This window comes from Equus caballus, chromosome 14, assembly GCF_041296265.1.
Source record: "Equus caballus isolate H_3958 breed thoroughbred chromosome 14, TB-T2T, whole genome shotgun sequence".
Lineage (NCBI taxonomy): Eukaryota > Metazoa > Chordata > Mammalia > Perissodactyla > Equidae > Equus > Equus caballus.
The window spans coordinates 16752162-16777250 of record NC_091697.1 but is presented as its reverse complement, the minus strand read 5'-3'; the positions used below and the strand labels follow the sequence as shown (position 1 = coordinate 16777250).

General features: G+C 38.0%; 1 protein-coding gene and 1 pseudogene across 4 annotated transcripts in view; one reads left to right on the top strand and one right to left on the bottom strand.

Annotated features, from left to right (window-relative positions):
* The window catches only part of EFCAB2 (EF-hand calcium binding domain 2), a 128226-nt gene that overhangs the window by 66156 nt on the left and 36981 nt on the right, over positions 1 to 25089 (bottom strand). The window lies entirely within an intron of this gene.
* Positions 13817 to 14683, top strand: LOC100065924 (serine/threonine-protein phosphatase 2A 55 kDa regulatory subunit B alpha isoform pseudogene; annotated as a pseudogene).

The following is a 25089-nucleotide window of genomic DNA, read 5'->3' as shown; positions in this document are numbered from 1 at the left end:
AAAATTATTTTACTTCAATTTCTAATTCAAAAGAAAAATTTCAATAACTCAGCTGGAAATTCTTAATAAGGAAGAACATGCAGCACTCTCTCCTAACTCCTTAATGTATCAGACAGCATTTGAACTTCCTCTGGCAATATCAAAAGTGGAACAGACTCATTTTCCTTACCTTTTTTACTGGGGCATAATGCACATCCAATATAGTACCAAAGGTGCACCAATCTGAAGTACACAGCTCCATGAGTTTTTACATATGCATATAGGCCTGGAGCCACCACCAGATCAAGGTCAAGAACATTGCCAGCGTGGGCCTCCTTCCCTCCAAGCAGTTTGGGTGGAGCCAGGGCCTGAGAGGCAGAGGGAATCCAGTGCCACAGACGCTGACTGCAGCTCACTAGTGTGCCCGCTGCTGCGGAAGGGCCTCTGCGCTTGAGGGGGACTGACGGCGGCCAGAGGCATACGAAAGCACCGTGTGACACTCCCTCAAAGAGCTTTCAAACTAAGACCTAATTATATCAAACAATTAAAGTCATTTATTCAATAAGTATTTACTGTGTACGTACTCTGAGCTAGATGCACTTCTAGGTGCTGAGGTTATTGGAAGGAATGAAATAGACAAAAATCTCTGCCTCTATGGAGCTGTTTTTATCGGAGGAGATGTATAAGCTTATACATGCTGATAAAATATATGGTAAGTCAAACGGTGCTGGAAAAAATAGATCACGGAAGGGACAGGAGGAGTGCTGGGGGTGTGGGTGGGGAGAACGGGAAGCCATGGCGGTCTGGGAAGGTCTGCCTCAGTGACACGGTGATGCCTGCACAGACCTGAAGGAGGGCAGCGCCAGCCTTGAGAATATCTGCAGAGAGGGTTTAGGCAGAGAGAACTGCAAAGCAGAACGTAGGAAATAAGGGCAGAAAGGTGTGTTTGGGGTGGAGGATGGATTCTGTATGGCCTCTGCAGGTGCTTGAAGCATGTTGTCTTTTACTTTGAAGGAGCTGAGAAACCACTGGAAGGTTCTAAGCAGTGAAGGGATGTGGTCTGCCTTATATTCTCTTTGGCTGTTATGTTAGCAATACCTGGAAAGGGCCAGGGGGGAGGCAGACAGCCCAGCTGGGAGGCTGCGCAGTATTCTGGGTGAGAGACTGATGGTGTCTCAGACTGGATGGCAGTGGTGGGGTGGGGAGAAACGATAGGAGTCTGCATGTATTCTAAGGGGCAGAGCCTTTGCTGATAGGTTTGATGTTAGGTGTAGAGAGAAAGAAAGGGAGTGAGGTTGAGTCCAAGGTATTCGGCTGAGTGGAAGAATAAAGGAAAAAAATGCAATCAAGTCTCAAAATTTGTTTTTCAAATAGTAAGTAAAACAGGACACTCAGAAAGGGAAAGTAAACATGAGTTTAGATAATTATTTTAATTATAAATATAATACCATCAAATTGTAGAAAATGGGAAAAATTTTAACTACGCACATTCCCTTTACCCTAATAGAACCAATAATCATTTTGCTGTATTTTCCTCCAAATTTTCTTCATACACAACCTTTTATGTATAGCATTTAATAACTACCATTCATTTACTCAACAAAAGTTTACTGAATGAACACCATGTACCAGGTTCTGTGTCGGGTACTATATCTACATTGAAACCAGAGGGGTAAGAATCCTATTTTTAGAAAAAAAGAAATTGAAGCTCAGTGAAATTAAGCAACTGGCCCAAGATCAAGGAGTGTGTGTGTGAGGAAGATTGGCCCTAAGCTAACGTCTGTGCCGATCTTCCTCTGTTTTATGTGGAACGCCGCCACACAGTGGCCTGATGAGCGGTGCTAGGTCCACGCTGTGATCTGAACCTGCAAACCCCCGTTTGAAGCAGAGAATGTGAACTTAACCTCTACGCCACTGGGCTGGCCCCAATAATATCACCATTTTTTGCTTCCTCCCTCTGTCTCTGTCTCTAAGTAAATTGCAGACATTATGAAACTTCATCCCTATTGTTGAACTATTGTTCAGCAGGCATCTCCTAAAAATAAAGACATTCTCTTACATGACCCAAATATAATTATGACATCCTTAAAACTTAACAAAATTGACCTAATTAGATCTAATATCAATATTCAAATTTCTCCAACTGTGACCATAGATGTGACCATAATGTCTTTTATAGTTATTTTTTCAACCTTGACGCTAACCAAAGTTCATGTACTACATTTGGTGTTTACACTTTTTGGTCTCTTTTAAACTAAAACAGTCCTCCATCCTTCCCTAACCTCCTCTCCCCCCATGAAATTAGCTTTTTGAACGGACAACACTACGTGATGTCTTAGAAAGAGTCCTACAGTCCAGATTTGTCTGATAGCTTCCTTGCTTCACTCTCATGTTAAAAACCATTACTCCATTAAGCTTCGTTCCATCAGGATATATGCCTACTATTCTTTTTCATTGCTGTATTCTACTGATTCTCTGATCACTTCCTCCAAATTTATCATCCCAACTAATTCAGTTTCCAACAACTCATCCTCACAGTTCTATTTGATCATCAACACCTTTTGATTCTACTTATTAAAGACTTCTCAAATCTGTCTCTTTCCTTCTATTTCCATCGTCACTGTTAATTTTAGACCCTCATCATTTTTGGCCTGAATTAATATTGTCACTTCCTGTCTTTGGGCCTCTGGTCTCCTTTCATTCCCTTCCCATTCCACCCTTCCAAACACAGTCCACACTTTGCTTGGATAATCTTTCTAAAATGAAAACTTGATCATGTGACACTCCAGTTTTTAAAATCCTTCAATGGTTCTCAAGGTCTTAAAAAAATTCAGATTTCTTAACATTGCAAAACAAACCCCTCTATGAACTGGGCCCCTACCTATCTCAAAAATATCATTTCTTAACACTCACCCTATATAGATCCTCCAACTTGGAAATCTTTGTAGTTTCCCAATTATTATGCTTTTTCAGTGTCACTGTGACTGATAGTCCTTCTGTATGGAGTACTCCTCTCCTTTTTCCTGGCTAACTCCTACTCATCATTCAAGGCAGTTTAAGAGTAACAGATCTTTTGAAAGATACCCTCATCATCTTTTTGAGGTAAGTACCCTCCTATGTAATCATGGAACATCCATGGACATCTCTATCATAATTTATATCAAACTGTATTATAGTAAGCAGTTTACTTATTTATCTCCCCTTCTGTACTTGCAAACACCTTGAGAATAACTTTGACAGTGCCTGAAACATACTAAAAACTTGATAAATTCTTACTAAATAGTTAACGATTGGATATGAGATAATCCATATCTCATATGGATAGGGACAATCCGTAATGTCCCTCTTTGATGTTTTGTTGGGGATTATTATCAGAGTTATTGTTATTTCTGTCATATAATGAAACTAGACGGTGCTTATTTTTTTATGTTATAGAACAATCTGTATAACAAGAGAATTATCTGTTCAGTAAGAAATTGGCAAGAGAAGAATTAAGGTAGTATAACAAAATGAGAGACTGCAAAATATATTGGTTAACATTCAGTAACATATTACAAGGATTACACATCATGACCAAGTGGGATCTATTCCAGGAATTCAAGATTGGTTCAACATACAAAAATCAAAGTTATACACCATCTTAACAGAATAAAGGGAAAAAAACACCTGGGTATCACAACTGATGTAGAAAAAGTATTTGACAAAATCCAACGCCCTTTCATGATAATAATATTCAGAAAATTAGGAATAGAAGGAAACTTCCTCAACATGATAAGGTCCATATTTGAAAAACCCACAGCTAACATCATATTCAATAGTGAAAGACAAAGCTTTTCCCTTAAGATCAGGAACAAGACAAGGATGACTTCTTTTGCCACTTCTATTCAACCTAGTACTCAATGGTCTAGCCAGAGGATGTGGGCAAGAAAAAGAGGTTAAATACATCCAAATAGGAAAGGAAGAAGTAAAATAATCTCTGTTCACAGATGACATCATATGTGTAGAAAACCATAACATTCCACAAAAAACCTGTTAGAGCTAATAAACAAATTCAGCAAAGCTACAGGATACAAAATCAACACAAAAAAATCAGAAAAATTGCATTGCTATACAATAACAATGAAAAGTCTGAAAAGGAAATTTAAAAAAATCCATTTATGATAGCATCAAGAAGAATAAAACACTTAGGAATAAACTTAACCAATGAGGCAAAAAACCTGTGAACTAAAAACTACAAAACATTGCTAAAAAAATTTAAAAAAATTAAAGAGGACACAAATAAGTGGAAAGATGTCCCATATTCATGGACTGGAAGACTTAATTTTGTTAGAATGACAGTACTAGCTACCATAGTTTGAGTTGTGCCTCCTCCCAAATCCATATGTTGAAGTCCTAACCTCAGAATGTGACCTTATTTGGAATAGGGTCTTTGCAGTTGTAATTAATAGGTTAAGACGGGATCATACTGGAGTAGGCTGGGCCCCTAACCCTATATGACTAGTGTCCTGATAAAAAGGGGAAATTTGGACAGAAAGACAGATACACACCACGTGGAGACGAATGCAGAGATCAGAGCGATGCAGTGGAAGCCAAGGAACACCACAAATGGCCAGTGACTCAGCGTAAGCTAGGAGAGGAGCATGGAACAGATTCTCCTTCACAGCCCTCAGGAAGGAACCAATCCTGCCAACACTTTGATGTCAAACTTCCAGCCTCCAGAATATGAGACAATAAATTCCTGTTGTTTAAGCCATGTGGTTTATGGTACTTTGTTACAGCAGTCCTGGCAAACTAATACACTACCTAAAGCAAGCTAGAGATTCAATGCAATCATTATCAGGATTCCCAATGTGTTTTTTGCAGAAATAGGAGATCCAACCTAAAATTCATATGGAATCTCAAAGGATCCAGAATAGCCAAAACAATCTTGAAGGAGAGCAAAGTTGAAGAACTCACATTTCCTGGCTTCAAAACTTACTACAAAGCTACAGTAATCAAAACACTGTTGTACTGGCATAAAGACAGAAGTAATGACTGATGGAATAGAAGAGAAAGCACAGAAATAAACCCTCACATACACGGTCAGTTGATTTTTGACAAGGATACCAAGAAAACTGAATGGGGAAAAGACAATCTTTTCAATAAATAATGCTGGGAAAAACTGGATATCCACATATAAGAGAATGAAGTTGAAACCTTGCCTCACACCATATACAAAAATCAACTCAAAATGATCAAAGACCTAAATAAAAGAGCTAAAACTATAAAACTTTTAGAAGAAAACATAGGAAAAAAATCTTTATGGCACCAAATTTGGCAATGATTTCTTGGATCTGTTAGCAAAAGCATAGGCAACAAGCAAAAAAATACATATACTGGGTATCATCAAAATTAAAACTTTTGTGAATCAAAGGATGCCATCAAGAGAGTGAAAAGACAAAAACAGAATGGGAGAAAATATTTGCAAAGCATTTATCTGATAAGGGATTAATATCCAGAATATAGAGAACACTTAGAACTGAACAACAACAAAAAAACCAATTTAAAAATATGCAAAGGACTTGAATAGACATTTCTGGAAAGAAGTTATACAAATGGCTACTCAGCACATGAAAAGATACTCAGTGTCACTAGGGAAATGCAAATCCAAACCACAATGAGATATCACCTCACACCGATTAGGATATTATTATAAAAATGGAAAAAAAAAACAAGTGTTGGTGAGGATGTGAAAAAACTGGAACCCTTGTGCATTGCTAGTGGAAATGAAATATGGTAGAGCCACTGTGGAAAACATCATGGCAGTTCCTAAAAAAATTAAAAATTGAATTACCATACAACCCAGTAATTCCACTTCTAGGTATTCACCTAAGAGAATTTAAAACAGGGACTCAAGCAGATATTTCTAGATCAATGTTCACAGCAGCATTATTCACAATAGCTGAAAGGTGGAAACAACCCAAATGCCAATACATCGATGGATGCATAAACAAAATGTGGAATACACACACAGTGGAATATTATTCAGCCTTAAATAGGAATGAAATTCTGACACATGCTACAACATGATGAACCTTGCACACATTATGCTAAGGGAAATAAGCCACATACAGAAGGACAAATATTGTATGATTGCACTTACTGTACTTAATGTCACTGAATTGTACGCTCAAAAATGGTTAAAATTATTTTAAAAAATTCTAAGAATGAAAAGAAAGTTAAAAGATAAAGAATCATTCTAATAAAATTGTTCTAAAATTTACAATAGTGATGGCTGCATATATCTGTGAATATACTAAAAACGACTGAATTGTACACTTCAAAAGAGTGAACTGTAGGTATGTGAATTATATCTTAATAAGGCTGTTATAAAAAAAGAAAGGCAAGATATTATAATTCTTACACTCATAGGGAAGATATATGTAAGTAAATGTTTCTTATTCTAATAAATAGTATGTTTTAAACAAACAAAAAAGTTATTGAAAAATTAAAAATAAAAATATGCCAATTGCTTACTGCAAATAATCTTTCAGAAGAATCTCAATAATACATTAACATTTTTGTAAAGGCAATTCATTTTATTTCTTCCTTCACAATCTGTAGACCTTTTATTTCCTTTTCTTGTCTTATTGCACTAGCTAGTTGTCTTAGTCTGTTCAGGCTGCAATAACATAATACCACAGATTGGGTAGTTTAGGAACAACAGAAATTTATTTCTCACAGTTCTGGAGGCTACAAGTCTGAGATCAGGGTGCCAGCACAGTCTGGTGAGAGCTTTCCTCCAAGTTACAGACTTTTCATTGCATCTTCACATGGTAGAAGGGGTGAGGGACCTCTGTGGGATCTCTTTTACAAGAGCACTAATCCCATTCATGAGAGCTCCACCCTCATGACCTAATCACTTGCCAAAGGCCCCATGTCCCAATATCATCATCTTTGGGGGTTAGGATTTCAACATATGAATTTTGGGGGGACACAAACATTCAGACCATAGCAATCAGTACTTACTGTACCTTGTTGAAAAGAAGTGGTAAGAGGGGACATCCTTGCCTTGTTCCTGATCTTCATGGGAAAGCTTTGAGTTTCTCACCATTAAGTATGACATTAGTGGTAGGATTTTGTAGATATTTTTTATCAAGTGGAGGAAGTTCCCTTCTATTCCTAGTTTACTGAGAGTTTTTATCACGAATATGTGTTGGATTTTGTCCAATGTCTTTTCTGCATCTATTGATATAATCATTTCATTTTTATTTTTATCCTATTGATGTGATGAATTACACTAATTGATTTCCAAATGTTGAACCAGTCTTGCATACCTGGGATAAATCCCACTTGATTGTGGTATATAATTCTTTTTATACACTGCTGGATTCAATTTTCTAATATTTTGTTGAGGATTTCTGCATTTATGTTCATGAGAGATTATTGGTCTGTAATTTTCTTCTCTTCTGTTCTTGTCTAGTTTTTGTATTAGGGTAATGCTGGCCTTCTAAAATGAGTTAGGAAGTATTCCCTTTGCTTCTATTCTTTAAAAGAGATTGTAAAGAATTGGTATTTCTTACTTAAATGTTTGGTAGAATTCACCAGTGAACCCATCTAGGCCTGGTGTTTTCTGTTTTGGAAGGTTATTATTGATTCTATTTCTTTAATAGAGATAGGCTCATTCAGAATGTCTATTTCTTCTTGTGTGAGTTTTGGCAGCTTGGGTCTTTCAAGGAATTGGTCCATTTCATCTAAGTTATCAAATTTGTAGGCATAAAGTTGTTCACAGTATTCCTTTATGATCTTTTTAATTTCCATGGGATCTGTAGTGATGTCTCCTCTTTCATTTCTGATATTAGTAATTTGTGTCCTCTCTTTTTAAAAAAATTAGCCTGACTAGAGGCTTATTTATTTTATTGATCTTTTCAAAGAAATAGTATTTGGTTTCACTGATTTTCTCTATTGATTTCCTGTTTTTTATTTCATTGATTTCTGCTTTAATTCTTACTATTTCTTCTCCTCTTCTTACTTTGGATTTAATTTGCTCTTCTTTTTCTAGTTTCCTAACGTAGAAACTTAGATGATTGATTTTTAGATCTTCCTTCTTTTCTAATATATGCATTCAATGCTGTATGTTTTCCTCTAAGTACTGTTTTCACTGCATCTCACAAATTTTGATAAACTGTGTATTTATTTTCATTTAGTTCAAAATAATTTTAAATTTGTCTTGAGATTCCTTTTTTGATCCATGTGTTATTTAAAAGTGTGTTGTTCAATCTCCAAGTATTTAGGGATTTCCCACTTACGTTTCTGTTATTGACTTCTAGTTTAATTCCATTGTGGTCTGAGCAGACATTTTTTGATTTCTGTTCTTTTAAATTTAAGGTGTGTTTTATAGCCCAGAATGGTCTATCTTGGTGTATGTTCAGTGTGAGCTTGAGACGAGTGTGTATTCTGCTGTTGTTGAATGATATAGTTTACAGATGTTGACTGCACCCAGTTGATTAATGGTGTTGTGCGTTCAAATATATCCTTACCAATTATCTGCCTACTGGATCTGTCCATTTCTGATAGATTGGTGTTTAGGGGTGATGAATAGTGGATTCATCTATTTCTCCTTGCAGTTCTACTAGTTTTTACCTCATGTAGTTTGATGCTCTGTTTTTAGGCACATACCTGTTAAGCATGGTTATGTCGTCTTGGAGAACTGATCCCTTTATAATTAATGTACTGGCCTTCTTTATTCCTGATAACTTTCATTGTTCTGAAGTCTGCTCTGTCTGACATTAACATGGCTACTCTCAATTTCTTTTGATTAGTGTTACCAAATGTACATTTTTTCTCCATCCATTTACTTTTAATCTATATGTGTCTTTATATTTAAAGTGGGTCTCTTAGAGACAACATATACTTTGGTCTTGTTTTTTGATCCACTCTGACAATCTCTGTCTTTTAACTGGTGAATTTAGACCATTGCTTCAAGTGATTATTCATATGGCTGGATTAATATCTACCATATTGGTTACTATTTTCTATTAGTTGCCCTTGTTCTTTGTTCTTATTTTTGTCTTCCACTCTTTTTCTGCCTTTTGTTGTTTCAGTTGAGCATTTTGTATGATTCCATGTTCTCTCCTTTCTTACCAGTTGGTTATACTTCTTTTTTCACTAGTTGCCTCAGAATTTGCAATATACATTTACAACTAATCTAAGTTCACTTTCAAATAATACTATACCATTTCACAAGTACTATAAATACCTTATAATAACAAAATAACCCTAATTCCTCCCTCCCATCCCTGTATCACTGCTATCATTCATTTCATTTACATATAAGCATACATATATATACACATAAGATATATAATAAGCATACATAATTGAATACATTGTTGCTATTATCGGTTTGAACAAACTGTATCTGTTAGATCAGTTAAGAATAAATAAAATAAAATAAAATTTTGGGGGCTGGCCCTGTGGCTGAGTGGTTGGAGTTCCGCACATTCCATGTCAGTGGTCTGGGTTTGCAGGTTCGGATCCTGGGTCTAGACCTACTCCACTCATTAGCCATGCTGTGGTGGTGACCCACATACAGAAAAGAAAAAAAAGAGGAAGATTGGCACAGATGTTAGCTCAGGGAGAATCTTCCTCACCAAAATAAATAAATAAATAAATAAATAAATAAAATTTTTATTTTGCCTTCACTTGTTCTTTCTTTGATGCTCTTTCTTTCGTTAAGTAGATCCTAGTTTCTGACCTACACCATTTTCCTTGCCTCTAAAGAACTTCTTTTAACATTTTTTGCAGGGCAGATCTCTGCTGGAAACAAATTCTTTCAACTTTTTGTCTGAGAAAGCCTTTATTTCTCCTTCATTTATTTGAAGGATAATTTCCCAGGATAAAAAATTCTAGGTTGGTGCGTTTTTTTCTCTGAACACTTTAAACACTACAGCCCATACTCTTCTTGCTTGCATGGTTTCTGAGGAGAAGCCAGATGTAATTATCTTTGTTCCTCTATAGGTGAGGTTTTTTTCCTCTCTGGCTTCTTTTAGGATTTTTTTTTTATCTTTGATTTTCCATAGTTTGAAAATCATATTCCTACATGTAGTTTTTTTGGAATTTATCCTGCTTGGTGTTCTTTGAGCTTCCAGGATCTGTGGGGTATTTTTTGTTTTTGTTTTTTAAAGTTTTTTTTATTTTTTATTTTTTCCTTTTTCTCCCCAAATCCCCCGGTACATAGTTGTATATTCTTCATTGTGGGTCCTTCTAGTTGTGGCATGTGGGACGCTGCCTCAGCGTGGTTTGATGAGCAGTGCCATGTCCGTGCCCAGGATTCAAACTAACAAAACACTGGGCCACCTGCAGCAGAGTGTGCGAACTTAACCACTTGGCCACGGGGCCAACCCCCCAGGATCTGTGGTTTGATGGCTGACATTAATTTAGCGAAGTTCTTAGTCATACTGTTTCACATATTTCTTCTGTTCCTTTCTCTCTTTTCCTTTTGGTATTCCCATTACATGTAAGCTACACCTTTTGTAATTTTCCCACAATCCTTGGATAGTTTGTTCTGCTTTTTTTTTTTTTTTCAGTCATTGTTCTCTCTGCTTTTCAGTTTTCAAAGTTCTTATTGATACATCCTCAAGCTCAGAGATTCTTTCCTCAGCTGTACCCTGTCTTCTAGTAAGCCCATTAAAATTATTCTTCATTTCTGTTACAGTGTTTTTGGTCTCTAGCATTTCTTTTTAATTCTTTCCTAGAATTACATGCCTTGGTTTACATTGCCCATCTGTTCTTGCATGCTCTCTACTTTATCCATTAGAGCCCTTAGCATATTAATCATAGCTTTCTAAATTCCCTGATAATTTCAACATCCCTGCTACGTCTGGTTCTGATGTCTGCTCCATATCTTCAAATTGTGTTTTTGAACTTTTGGTATGCCTTATACTTTACTCTTGATAACCAGACATGACATACCAGATAAACGGAACTGCTATAAATGGGCCTTTTGTAATGTGGTGGTGAGGTGTGGGGATGGTGGCAGGGAGGTGTTCTACAGTCCTAGGATTAGGTCTCAGTCTCTGGATGAACACATGACTCTAGACTGTGAACATCACAAGTGCTTCTCCTTTTTTTTTCTCTCCCATTAAGTGGGACAGGATGACTAGAATGGGCTGAAGTTGGGTATATCCCTTCTCCCACACGGAAGGCTAAAGGTGAATGGAGCTGGACATTTCCCTTCCCCCAGGTCAGTAAAGCTCTGATAACACCCCAGTAGGTTAGGTTCTGATTAACTAGTTTCTCCTGAGGGTAAGCCCCGCTAAGAACAGAAAGCTCTGGGGTAGTTCAAAATGGTTCCTTTCCCCCTCCTCTTACTGGAAGCACACGGGGATTTTTCTCCAATATTTACTATGGGAACCTAGTCAAGCTCCTGGAGGTAAAACTCACAAAATGGGGAGGGGCTATGACTGGGTCCCCTGGAGTTTTTAACTCTCAGACTTGTCCACATCGAGCCTCCAGGAATCCATCAATTGTAGTTCAGGTTTTCCTACCGAGGCACCGGTTCCCATGGTGGTTTGTGCTTGTGAGTCTCGGCTCTGCTAAATGCTGACTCCCCGCGTTCACTCGAATGTCTCTTGGGGGCAGGAGTTTGCTCCCTGTCCTCCTGCCTCTTACAGATCCAAGAAGAGCTGCTGGTTTTCCAGTCTGTTTAGCTTTTCACTTGTTGTTAGAACCCAGTGGCCAAGGCGATCATGTAATTACAGCACTATACGCACTGGCATGAAATCAGGTGCATCCCTGTAAAATAACACTTCATTTGGCAGCATCTCACAGCTCGAGGGCACATTTCCAGACATTCATTTCCCTGCCAAATGATCCAATAGGAAAATGTTTGCTGAAAATTTTGTAGGAAAATGTTTGTTTTAAAGTATTAGTAGCCAAAAGTTTCTTGACCTTATCTATGATAATTTTCTTTCCCAATCTTACCTTTCCAAAACCAGGCGATTTAACTATTGACCAGAATATTTGTGTGGATTACAGTAATTTAGTGGTAGAAACATTGTCAAAAGCCTCAGTATAGGAGAGAGAGAGTAAAAATTTCCAAAATGCTACCTGATAAATATGTTGCCCTTATTTCATGCTGTTCCATCATTGGTTAATATACCTGCAGCCAAAGAGTATTAACTCTGAGTAAAAATTGCTATAAAATGGCTTAACAAGAAGTTCTTACCTCTGTAATTAATCAGTAAATTGAGAGAAGTAGTCTTATCAGAATTCTTTAAATGCCTATTATTCTACCTTTCCAATATTGAAAGAGAAAGTTCCTTACCATATTTTAGACCATGTCTCTATTGTGCTACTCATCATGTAGAATATATTTTTGTGCCATATGCTCCAAATCATAAATATAAGATGCAAACATATATATGGTGCCACATCTAAAGTGCACAGATTAGAGAAGAATTAACATGAATCTTTTACAAACTCTTACAAAAAATCTAAATGGAAGAAACACTTCTCAATCCATTTTATGAGGCCAGCATTACCCTTACACAAAAAACAAAGACATCAGAAGAAAAGAAAACTACAGACCAATATGCCTTACAAATATAAACACAAAAGTCCTCAACAAAACTAGCAAACCAAATCCAGTCACATATAAAAGGGATTATACATTATGACCAAATGGGATTAATCTCAGGAATGCAAGATCAGTTCAACATATGAAAATAAATCAATGTAATATACCACATTAATAGAATGAAGGGAAAAAAACCACAGGATCATAACAATCGACACAGAAAAAGTCTGACAAAACTCAACGTCCTTTCATGATAAAAACACTCAGAAAACTGGAAAGGGAAGGGAACTTCCTCAACATGATCAAGGGCATTTATGAAGAACCCACAACTAACATCATACTTAATGGGGAAAGGTATTCTGCATGCCATGAGAATCAGTATGTTTTAGAAAGGAAATGGCTATTTCACGTTAACGTGGCGCAAAAGTTAAGGGGAGATACTAAGGGCTCTTCTACTATATTTCTAAGGCTATTTTGGTCTAAGTTTATAGCATCAGAGGAACTTTTACATAGATGCCGAAAGTATGCAGCATCGGAGAATACTAGAGAAACAGCCCATGTATAGACTCTCATTTTAAAGGGTATGTTTCTAAGTTTTGCAATGAGAGTACTTCAAGTCAGGCTTATTGTTATTGATACTGTGTGAGTGTCCTTTTTTTATTGTTGTTTTGGTTTTGTAGAATGATGCTGAAGAGTTTCCTGTATAATCATCTACGACTGTTCTGAAATAGATTTAAGATCAGGAATGAAAACAACTGAGAGGAAGCAGGGGCCCCAGGGAGCCCTGCAGAGCCACTGCTTGCAGCACAACATGGCCAGAGCCGGAAGATGGGGCTATTCAGCGGTGTTTTCCTCAGGTGAAAGGAGCAGTAGATGATGATGTAGAAGCAGCAGATACAATTTCTACAGCAGAATTCGATCATTCTGGAGAATTACTAGCAACAGGAGACAAAGGAGGTAGAGTCGTCGTCATCTTTCAAGAGGAGCAGGAGAACAGTCCAGTCTTATAGCAGAGGAGAATATGATGTTTACAGCCCCTTTCAGAGCCATGAGCCAGAGTCTGACTACTTGAAAAGTATAGAAATAGAAGAAAAGATCAACAAAATTAAGTGGTTACTCCAGAAAAATGCTGTTCCATTTTTACCAATGATAAAACAATCAAAGTATGGAAAATCAGTGAAAGGGACAAAAGACCAGAAGTGCGTAAGTTGAAAGAGGAAGGCAGAAGATAGAGACCCTACCACAGTCACTGTACTATGAACGCCAGTCTTGAGGCCCATGGATCTAATGGCTGAGGCCAGTGCATGAATAATACTTGCCAATGCTCACACATATCACATCAACTCAACTTCTATTAATAGTGATTACGAAATCTATTTATCTGCAGGTGATTTGCGGATTAATTTTTGGCATCTGGAAATTACAGGCAGGAGTTCTAATGTTGTGGACATGGAGCCTGCCAATATGGAAGAGCTAAGAGAGGTGACTGCAGCAGCAGAATTCCACGCAAACAGCCGTAACACATCAGTACACAGCAGCAGTGAAGGAACTATTCGGTTATGTGACATGAGGGCATCTGCCCTCTGTGACAGGCACTCTAAACTGTTTGAAGAACCTGAAGATCCCAGTAACAGGTCTTTTTTTCCTGAAATCATCTCCTCTATTTCTGATGTAAAATTCAGCCATTGTGGTCAATATGTGATGACTAGAGACTATTTCTCAGTCAAAACTTGGGACTTAAATATGGAAAACAGGCCTTTGGGAACATACAAGGTGCATGAATACGTCAGAAGTAAACTTTGTTCACTGTATGAAAATGACTGCATATTTGACAAATCCGAATGTTGTTGGAATGGATCTGACAGTGTTGTCATGACTGGATCTTGCAATAATTTTGTCAGAATGTTTGACAGGAACACAAAGCGAGACATAACCCTAGAAGCATCACGGAAAAACAACAAACCCCGCATGGTTCTGAAGCCACACAAAGTCTGTGCAAGTGGCAACGGAAAGAAGGATGAAATAAGTGTCGACAGCCTAGACTTCAGCAAGAAAATACTTCATACGGCCTGGCAGCCCAAGGAAAATATCACTGCTGTAGCTACTACAAACGATCTGGATATATTTCAAGACAAGGTGAATTAGGGTTGGCGTTCTTACAGAGGAGCCCACTTCCTGCTTAGGTGAGATAGTTGAATCTAGCATTCACACCTAAAACAGAGAAGGTCCACTGGCGCCCCTGTCCAGTGTCTGACAATGTGCCATTTGACAACACATTTTTATAGCCACATGGAGAAAGCTCTGAGCTTCATCACCGTGGTGTTCTCCATGTCTGCCAGCTATTTAGGGAAGGCTAGGGCACTTTTAAGTTAAATGACTTCTTGCACCATCTTGCCTAATGGACTAGCTTGGTCTGTATCAACACTGATTTACTCCACTTCGTATGCCTTCCTTTGGGATGACATCAGACACAGTGAAAGCCTTCAGTCATGCCTATGGGATTTAGTTGTGTATCCTCATTACTGTATCATTTGTGTATCATCCCCCCTTTTTAAATTACATACAGCTCATTTTTACTGTGGCCTGTAGCATTCCTCCTCTGTGGGCCTCCTGGACTCCTTCCCTTTCGTCTGTCTTTATCTTACCCTTGCCCCGTCCACTCAGACTTGGTAGTGGCGTATTTAAAAAAGAAAGAATGAAAGCACACAAAAATGAGTCAGTTTAGGGTCAGCAGTAAAGGCAATATATGTTGCAAACAAATGTTTTAATAACAGTTGGCTGTAATCACTCCTTGCTGTGTCTGGCACTGAAAATAAGGGGGGGAAAACCTACTACTGAATAAAAGTGACAAAGAATGGGAAAGAAAAACTTAGTCATGTAAAAAAAAAAATCAACCCAAGAAAACAAATATTCTTAAGAATAAAAATATTAGTTTATATAGCCCAATTCCCAAAACTCCAAATGATGTCAGTCAGTCTTCCCAAGTTAGGAAACAAACTGTTCCATTATGGCTAAGACTGATAGAATAGAGACAATAAGAATAGTGTACTGGGTAAGAGCACTGACCCTGGAGCCAGACCCTCTGGGTTCAAACCTTGACTCTTCTACATACTAGCTGAGACCGTGGTGGGCAAGTTACTTGGCCTCTCTGTGCCCAAGTTTCTTCATCTGCAAAATGGTCATAATAACAGTATTTTCCTTAGCAAACAGTATGGAGATTTCTCTAAAAGCTCAAGATAGAATTATCACAGGACCCAGCAATTCCACTTCTGCATATATACCCAAAAGAACCCAAAGCAGGGACTCGAGCAGATATTTGTACACCAGTGTTCACAGCAGCATTATTCACAACAGCCAAAAGGTGGAAACAACCCAAATGTCCATTGATGGATGAATGGATAAACAAAATGTGATATATACATACAGTGGAATATTGTCTAATGTGTACTAAGTTTCTGTTTGGGATGATAAAAAAGTTCTGGAGATGCGTGGTGGTGATGGTTGCACAACAATATGAATGTATTTCCTATCACTGAACTATACACTAAAAAATGGTTAAAATAGGGTCTGGCCCTGTGGCTGAGTGGTTGGGTTCGCAAGCTCCACTTCAGGTGCCCATGGTTCTCTGGTTCAGATTCCTGGGCACAGACCTACACACCACCCATCAAGCCACGCTGTGGTGGCGTCCCACAAGAAAGAACTAGAATGAATTCAACTAGGATACACAACTATGTCCCGGGGCTTTGGGGAGAAAAAAAAAAAGAGGAATATTGGCAACAGATGTCAGCTCAGGGCCAATCTCTCCTCACAAAAAAGAAAAAAGGTTAAAATGGAAAATTTCATACGATGCATATTTTACCACAATAAAAACATAAATAGTATCTTGCTCATAAGTTTGGTTAATGATTACGTTAGTTAAAATATGTAAAGAATTTAGATTGTTTGATCCATACTAAAGTATTAGATACTAATTATTATGGCTGAATCTGGGCATAAAGGAGGTTCTGTTTCACAGGATCAAGGCTGCTCAAACACATGAGCCTAGACTCCAATGAACTCTTATGGATAAAAACAATTTATTTAAAATCTTCAAATAACCTATTGTTTAATAGATTAAAAGAAGACAAGGTTGACTTTTTCTAAAAATGCCATCGCTCTGACAGACTCCAGGTCATCTCGTAGCTGACAATGCCACCTGAGAGTAAGACCCAGCTCAAGACAATAGTTTGCACCTACAGGACAGGCTGGCCTGTCGCCTACCAGAAGCAGAAAGAACAGAAGATCTTGAATAGAGAAGACACCACAGTAAATAAATGCACTTCATCCTAATTCAGATGTATTCTTGGTCACAGAATTAAAGGGCACAGGCATCTCAGACAATAAAATGGGCTGAACGATCCTAACACTCTTGCTGAGCATGATGACCCACGGCCTGGCTGCTTAAGCCGACAGGATCCTAACTCTCCTCCTGGGCACGATGACCCATGGCCTGGCTGCTTAAGCTGACAGCAGGCCACCCAAACCGAAGCGCCGATTTCCCCTTCTTGTCCTTTTCTGTTTGGTGATTTCTTTTAATTTCCCTGACTTCTTTCATTTAACTAGATTTTTCATCTTAAAAATAAAAAAGCCAGACTGGCTGTGTATATTCTTGCCAAAATATAAGACGTGGTCTCATCATTTTTGGCTAAAATACCATGGTAACATGTTTGACTGCTATTGTAACCTGTTAACAGCTTAATGAAAGCTTTAGAAAGTTTTACTGTTGTAAGGAAAAAGTAAGCTATTCAAATTAAATGAAAGTGTAACAATGTGTTTGCAATAATGGTTGTAAATGTTTGCAAAACATATTTGGCAACTTACATTGCCCAAATCAACATTTCTAAACAATAATGCCTCTGATTTTACAATATTTCATTAAAAATTATTTAGAAAAAAATCTTGAGGATTATTAGAACATAACAAATGAGATACTTGAGGAAATGATATTTTAAGAAACATATTTTGGGGTTTGACCTGTGGCCTAGTGGTTAAGTTAGGCATACTCCATGCTTCAGCGTCCCAGGTTCAGTTCCTGGGTGTGGACCTACACCACTCATGAGTGGCGGCCATGCTGGGGTGGCGACCCACATACAAAATAGAGGAAGACTGGCAACAAGACTGGCAATGTTAGCTCAGGGTGAATCTTCCTCAGCAAAAAAAGAAAAGAAGGAATAAATTTTTATCTATACGTTTATTAGAATGAAATGGAATGTGATTGAATGTGTTATCACTAAGTTTTAAAAGTATTTTGGTAATCAAACTGCTTCTCTCTATATAATTGTGTATATGTAATATTACTGTAAGTTGGTACTAACTGTAGTCCATTATGTCTTCATTAGTTATTAAGATACCACAGATTAAGAATTTATATAAATTTTGAGAAACTTCCATGTAGTGTTTGGGTGATGACATATTTAAGTCAGTAAAGAAAGAAAAACAATTAAAACCACAGAATCTAGAGTGGAAAAAGAATGTGACGTCAGTTAGCCCTCTCGCCTAACGGAAGGACCCCCTCTGAAACACGCTCATGTGTCATGGATCAGGGTCTGGTTTATTGTTCTCTATGCAAAGACTAATCACTGGCTTTGTTTTGTGTTTGTTTTTAAGAAGCACTGCATTGACTGTGGCCATCACTAATGAAAAATGTGCTTCCTGGGGTCTCACAAAGAGCAAAGATCCATACTCGGTCCCCCTTCACAAGGTACAGTCTTATTTAAACTTAACTCGTTATTAGTCATGCCAATACAAATTAAATAGTCATAATTCATAAATGTGCTCCCAAAATAATCAATTTCTTGCTACAGAACATGTCTAAACTATAACCTTAACACATATGAGAAAATGTGTTTGATAATCAAACACATTTTGATGGTTGATAATCAAAATAACTCTATTTATTTCATGGTTACATCTAACTCAACATCAGAAATGTTATCTCAGAAATTAAACGAAGCTAAAATGAATATGTAAGTTTTCAGTCAGGTATAAGCAATTTTGCCAAGCTTCGGGGAAAATATTAGCAACAATATATTTAATTTCACAGAAACATCATATACAGCAGGTGTTCTAGAAAATGCTACTTTTTATATGTGCCCATTTAGTAAAAAATGGAATGACCATATGTGGAAATAAGAACTTTTACAAGATGGTCAGATGGTGAAGTAATACCAGAAATACATTTTTATAATAGAAACACTATAATATATGCCTCATTTCAGACTATCTTGTACATTTAAAAATATATATTTTAAATTGTAATATACATTTTAAATGTTGAAAAATATTAATATTAAATATTTAGAATATATATTTAAAGTATACTAAAATATATTGTATACTGACTTATTTTGATAGAATAAGAATCTTCGAAGTAATCTTTTAAGAGGGTTAACAAACAGGAACTCTTCAATCATTGTGTGCCCGCCATTCCCTGCACGTTCTTATGAGTGTTTACTAGCTACTGTTTCTCAAGTGTGCTTTTAAAATTATATTTATATTAACTTGGTCAATTTTTTTCTCTTCCTTAAAAAATAATTCAAAATAATAAAAAGCAAAATTGTACTACAATCAGTTTCAGAAAAGAAACCAAAAAGTATGTGGAAAAGTTCAAGTTTTTGCTCCTTAACTTCCTTATGATGAAACGTACCTGGAAGAGAGCGTGCCAGGTGGGAATAGGCTCCATGCCATTCAGGGCCTTTTTTGTACGACACATTAAAGGACTGTGGATTTTATCCTAAGGGCAATAGATATCAAGAGAAGATTTACAATGCAGGGAGTGTGTGGCCAAATTTACAATCAAGGAAGGTCACTCTTGTGGCTCTGAGGATAACTCAACTGGAGGCGCAGAGGTCATTAGGGGGTTCACAGAGTGACCCAGACAAGAGGTGGTTAATGATCCCCCTGCACCCTATGCTTTCCTATGGCACTGTGATTGCTTGGCTGTTAGCCTCCCCACCTGCATTAGACTGTACATCCAGTAAAGTGAGAGGCCTCATGTGTTCCCATCACTGTTGTATCACAAAACGATACACAGCACTAGCTCAATACAATTTATTATATGAATGATTAAATGATAAGAAAATAAATGAATAAACCACACAGATGCTAAACTTAATGCAAATACCCAATAAGCATCACACTCTATAGCTCAGGCAAGCTCCCAGCCTTGCTCTTCCAAGCACCTGCAACTGCAGACACACACCACCATATTCAGCCACATTTGGGAACTTAAATACAGCAATTACATAATTCTGGAGTGGCAAAAATGAAGAAGATGATGCGTAAGAAATAGTAGTTCAGATAATTTCAGATGGTGTTACCAGAATGAGTTAGTTACTAACTGGAGGCTTGGAATGCGAAGGGTGGAGGAGACGCCAGGTTTGTTTCATTCATTAGTTCATTCATTCATTTACTCGACTAACAAACATTGGTTGAGCATCCACTATACATTAGGCACTGTGTTCCTCAAACATCTGTAAACAACGTGGTCCCTATGCTCTGGACTCACTGTTCAGAGCCCAGCTTTGCCAGGTGGTGTGTGATCTTGTGCAAGTTACTTCGGGACTCTGTGCCCTCGTCCTCAGTCTGTGAAATGGAGCTAATGATAGTACCTATCCCATAGGGCCGTTGTGGGCATTAAATGCTATATGTAAAGTGCTTGGCACATAGTGAACACTCAAAATCATAAGCTATTTTTATTGTGCTAAATGGGGAATTTGTAACTTGGGGATTACCTTTACTTTGTATCCTAAAATGTGAAGGACAGGCATATATTAGCCTCATTCCTAGGATGGGTGTGGGGAAGAGGTTTGAACAAACAAATTTTATGCATGTACTATATGCCAGACACAAGATTAAGTGTTTTACATACATGATTTTATTTAGAAGATAGAGTTCTGGAGTCAAACAAAACTGGCTTGAATCCCCAAGCTCTTACCAGCTTCATCAAATTGCCAAATCTCCCCAAGGCTCAGTTTCCTCATCTATAAAGGGGGCATGATGATGATGGATGATGATAATAATGATAATGATAATAACAGCTGCCTTGCAAGGTTGCTGTGAGGATTAAAGGCAGCAGTGTCTGTAGAGACCCTGGCTCACAGCAGTGCTCATCAGACGTGAGCTGCTATTATCTCCCACAAGGTCATCTGGAGTAGGCACTAATATCCTCATCTAACAGACGAGGTTATTGAGGCTTAAAAAGTTAAATGAGTGATTTGAGGACAAATATCTAGTAAAATTGGAAAATTAAAGATTCAAGGCCAAGACTGTATTGCTCCAAAGATTCTATTCTTTTAGCTACATTACTCTGCTTCTCAATGCTTTTGGAAAGTTGCTTAGGGCTGGCCTGGTTGCATAGTAGTTAAGTTTGTGTGCTCCACTTTGGTGGCCAAGAGTTTGCAGGTTCGGATCCTGGGCACAGACCTACACACTGCTCATCAAGCCATGCTGTGGTGGCATCCCACATATAAAACAGAAAAAGATTGGCACTGATGTTAGCTCACAATCTTCCTCACCAAAAAAAAAGCTGCTTAGATAAATAAATATTATCATATAATAGAGTTGGCACTTAAGATTGATGATATAGCTATAATTCTTCATAATAAGCTTTGAATTTATGAATTTTATAATACTTGTATATAGTTGTAAAAAAGACACAAAGAATTGTATAATTTTAATAAATATATGGCACACAATGAAGTAGGACTCAGGGGTCCTAAGTTTTTGTTTCCTATTGAAGATAACTGCTCCAATTATGGCCAGTTTTATAGCCTATTTTCAATATGTTCCCACCACAGGGTCTTAAAAATTAGAGGTCAAGCAATGATACTATAGTAGGGGTTCTAACCAGACATGACGGTTTGCAAGTGAGTCTTATTTTATTACATTTCTGCTTATCTTGCTTCAGGGAACGTTTCATAACAACAACAAAAAGAAAACAAACAAACAAAAAACAGTAGAAACGTGACCCAAAACATTAATAACAGAATTAGGTTTATTTTCATTCTTTATAGAGACAACTTAGTGGGGGATAAAGCCATAGTGAGAAAAATAGAATGAATGGAAAAACTAAAATGAGGAAAGCATAGCTTGAATAGAAGACATACAGAAAATGGAGGAAGGGAGTACATAAAATACATAAAAGAGATTGAGTGCTTTTTTATTTTAGTAACATGCAACCATAGGAGAGGCTCTCATATGATTATGACCGAAACCCAAAGGTCAGATTGAATCCTCGTGTGATTTTGAGTTCTAATAGATCATGATAAGCTAAACTTCTCGCGACATACTTGTGATTCCTTTAGCAGAAAAATTTGTTTTCAAGATATAAACAACTACAAATATACAAATTATTCCAAAAACATTTCATGAATTTAATGCATTAATTATGCACTCCCAGAGTCTTACACTTCACGTTGTGGACTACCAAGTCTATTTGTCTAGCTTTATGCCCTTCCTCGCCCAAGTGACAGTCCTATATTTCTACTGCGTATCTCACCTTCTCAAACTCAACTTATCCCAAATCAAACTAATTTTCCATCAGACCCTTCATCCAGCTTCAGATGGAGGGGCCTCTGAAGTCTAATTGCCTGTAAGTCCTCCGCTCATGCCACCAGCTCTAAACAGGCTAGTCCATTAACACTTTGTTGACCATTTTCTCCACTGGCCAATTCTCTCGATGCCTTTAGATCTATTTCTTACATTCCAGGTATTATTATTTCAAACCAAAATCTTGGGAAGGACCATCTTTGCAAATAACATTAAATAAATACTTATTGAATGAAAGATGACCCTGGCAAAGACACAGTAATGGGGTAGGAAAGCTGGATTGTTAAGGGTGAGACAGTAATGAAGAAAATGAGAAGTAATATTTTGAACTGATTGAAACCTGGCATTATGTATAGTTTTCTTTTAAGAATTTAGCAAGGAGAAAGAGGAGACTAATACAATTGAAAGGTTGGTAGGACTACGAGAAAAAGTGTTTAGAGATTTGAGAATGTCTGTGGGCAAAAGGGAAGAAATCAGCCCAGACAGAAATCTGAAGATAGAAGTTCTTATTGCCTTCAACTTCACTCTTCACGTTGTTGTCAAAGCAGAGTGCATAAAACCCCTATCTGATCATATCACTTTCCAGCTTCCAACCCTCCAGAAACTCCCCATCATCTGCAGGATAAAGTCAAAGATTCTTAGCAGTCCAGAGGAAAATCTCCCTGATCTGGTCAGCTACTTCTGCCTTGCTCTTGAAATCATGTGCAGTGATTCTCAAGGGTGAGAGCACCAATACTAGGCCAGTTGTATGAGAATCACCCAAGAGCTTGCTGAAAATACGTGTCTATGAGCTCTGCCCCTGGAAACTCTGATTCAGTATCCTGGGGAGGGCCAGGATTCTGTATTTTCACAAAGTACCCCAGGGGATTTGATGAGCAGTGGTTGGGGAACAACGACCTTAGTATAAGAGGGTAGTTTTAAAGAACACCAGGCTTTGCACCAGAAAGAATCCCAAACAAATCCCTGATCTAACCTTTATGGGCTAAGTGACCTTGGGCAAGTTATTTAGTTTCCCTAAGGACTGAAGATATTTTTCTTTGCTAAAATGGGAATAATACCTTACTCACAGGACATTATTAAGTATTAAATGAGAAAATGTATACAAAATACTTAGAATATGTATATAAATATAAGCTAAGTATGTATGTAAACACTTAATAGATGCTAATAACTCTATTTAAACCATTCAGCTCCTCCCCATTCCCTACCTTTGCTCATGCTCCTCCCTCTGCACCATCCAGCTCCTCCCCATCCCCTACCTTTGCTCATGCTCCTCCCTCTGCACTATCCAGCTCCTCCCCATCCCCTACCTTGGCTCATGCTCCTCCCTCTGCACCATCCAGCTCCTCCCCATTCCCTACCTCGGCTCATGCTCCTCCCTCTGCCTGGCGCTCTCCCCTCATTTTCCTTCTGCTGACTTCTAAACCTGGAAGATGTTGTTCCTCAATCTCCCTCACCAAGCCTCCACCCACACCCCCAATCTGCCTTCTCTCGTTCTCCAGGCTGGGCCAAGAACCTGTCCTCTGTGATTCCACAGCACCCTCTGCTCACCTCTCCTCATGAATGCAGTAATACTTATTAAGCGCCTACTATATACCAAACACTGAAGACATATTGGAGAACCAAACAGATGTGCTGACATTCTAATGGAAAATCGGATATTAAACAAATTACACAAATAATCATGATTGTGATTAAATCGTTACACTGCAATAAATGATTTGTGTCTGTCTTTTCCCACTAAATACTAAGTCCTTCAAAGCTGTGTCAAATTCATCTCTATATCTCCAGCATTCAACAATGTTTGGCATAAAAGAGCTATTAATAAAAAAAACTTAACTAAAGAGAAGGAAGGCTATTTAATGAAGGAAAGTCCTGGAGAAGACAAGAGTGGATGAGATCATGAATATTAATTAAGAACTAATTAAGAATTAATTAAGAAGGTTAAGAGAAAATTAACCTTGAACAAGAGAAGGGACAGCTCTTCTACTAAAATGACTAAAGGAATGTAGGAAAGGAGAGTGTCGATGAAGATATGTTTACAGGTAGAGACAAATTGAGGGAGTTCAGGCCTGATGGCTACCATTTCTGAGCTATAAAGCAGATCTACCGAGAATGAGGAGGTGGGAGTTGGATCAGGCGGCTTTAGGCAGACTTCCCCCATCACCACCCAAGCCAGCAGAGTTAGCAAGATATTCATGGATGCCTCTTCCTCCTCCTTTTCCTCCTCCTCCACCTCCACTTTCACCTCCTCCTCCTCCTCCTCCTCTTTTCTCCTCTTCTTCCTCTCCTTTTCCCTCTTCTTTGTTTTCTGGCACCCAAGATCCAAATACTCTTCCTATTTGGAGGGAAGCCCTGTTGTGTATATTAGCAGAACACAGTGTCCTCTCTCTCATTAAGTGAGCCAAAGAGGATAGACCTTACCTCCCCCAGTCTTCTGGTGGCAAAGAAACAGGCATGTGACCTAAACTCAGTCAATCAGATGGTCTTGTACAGATTTCGAATCTTAAGGAGGTAATACAAAAATGTAGGGACAATTTTTAAATTACCTATGGGAATGGTGGAAGCAGAAACAGCAAGAATTTAGTGGCAGTGGTCCAGGGGCAGTGGTATCAGCAGTGGCACGTTAACCAGATTGTCCTTGTGGCATTACCTTAGCTGTGGTACAGGCTGCTGAACCTCCTTGGTTTTCTTGCCCGTTGTCCAAGCTGGTTCCCCAACTTCCCCGTTGATTTTTTGAGCTCCCTGCTATGTTCTAATAAAGTCCCTTTCTACTTACATTAGCCGGAATTGGTTTTGTTTGACTGATAAACTGGGAAGGAGGAGGGGAGAGAAGGATCAAGGAAACTAGAGGTCTAGATGAGATCCAATAGCGAGTATTTTATGTATACGTAAGGAAGCAGAGCACCACTGGAAGTCTAGGAGATTGTGGGTAGACGACAGAATGAAAGAGTAAAGATTTC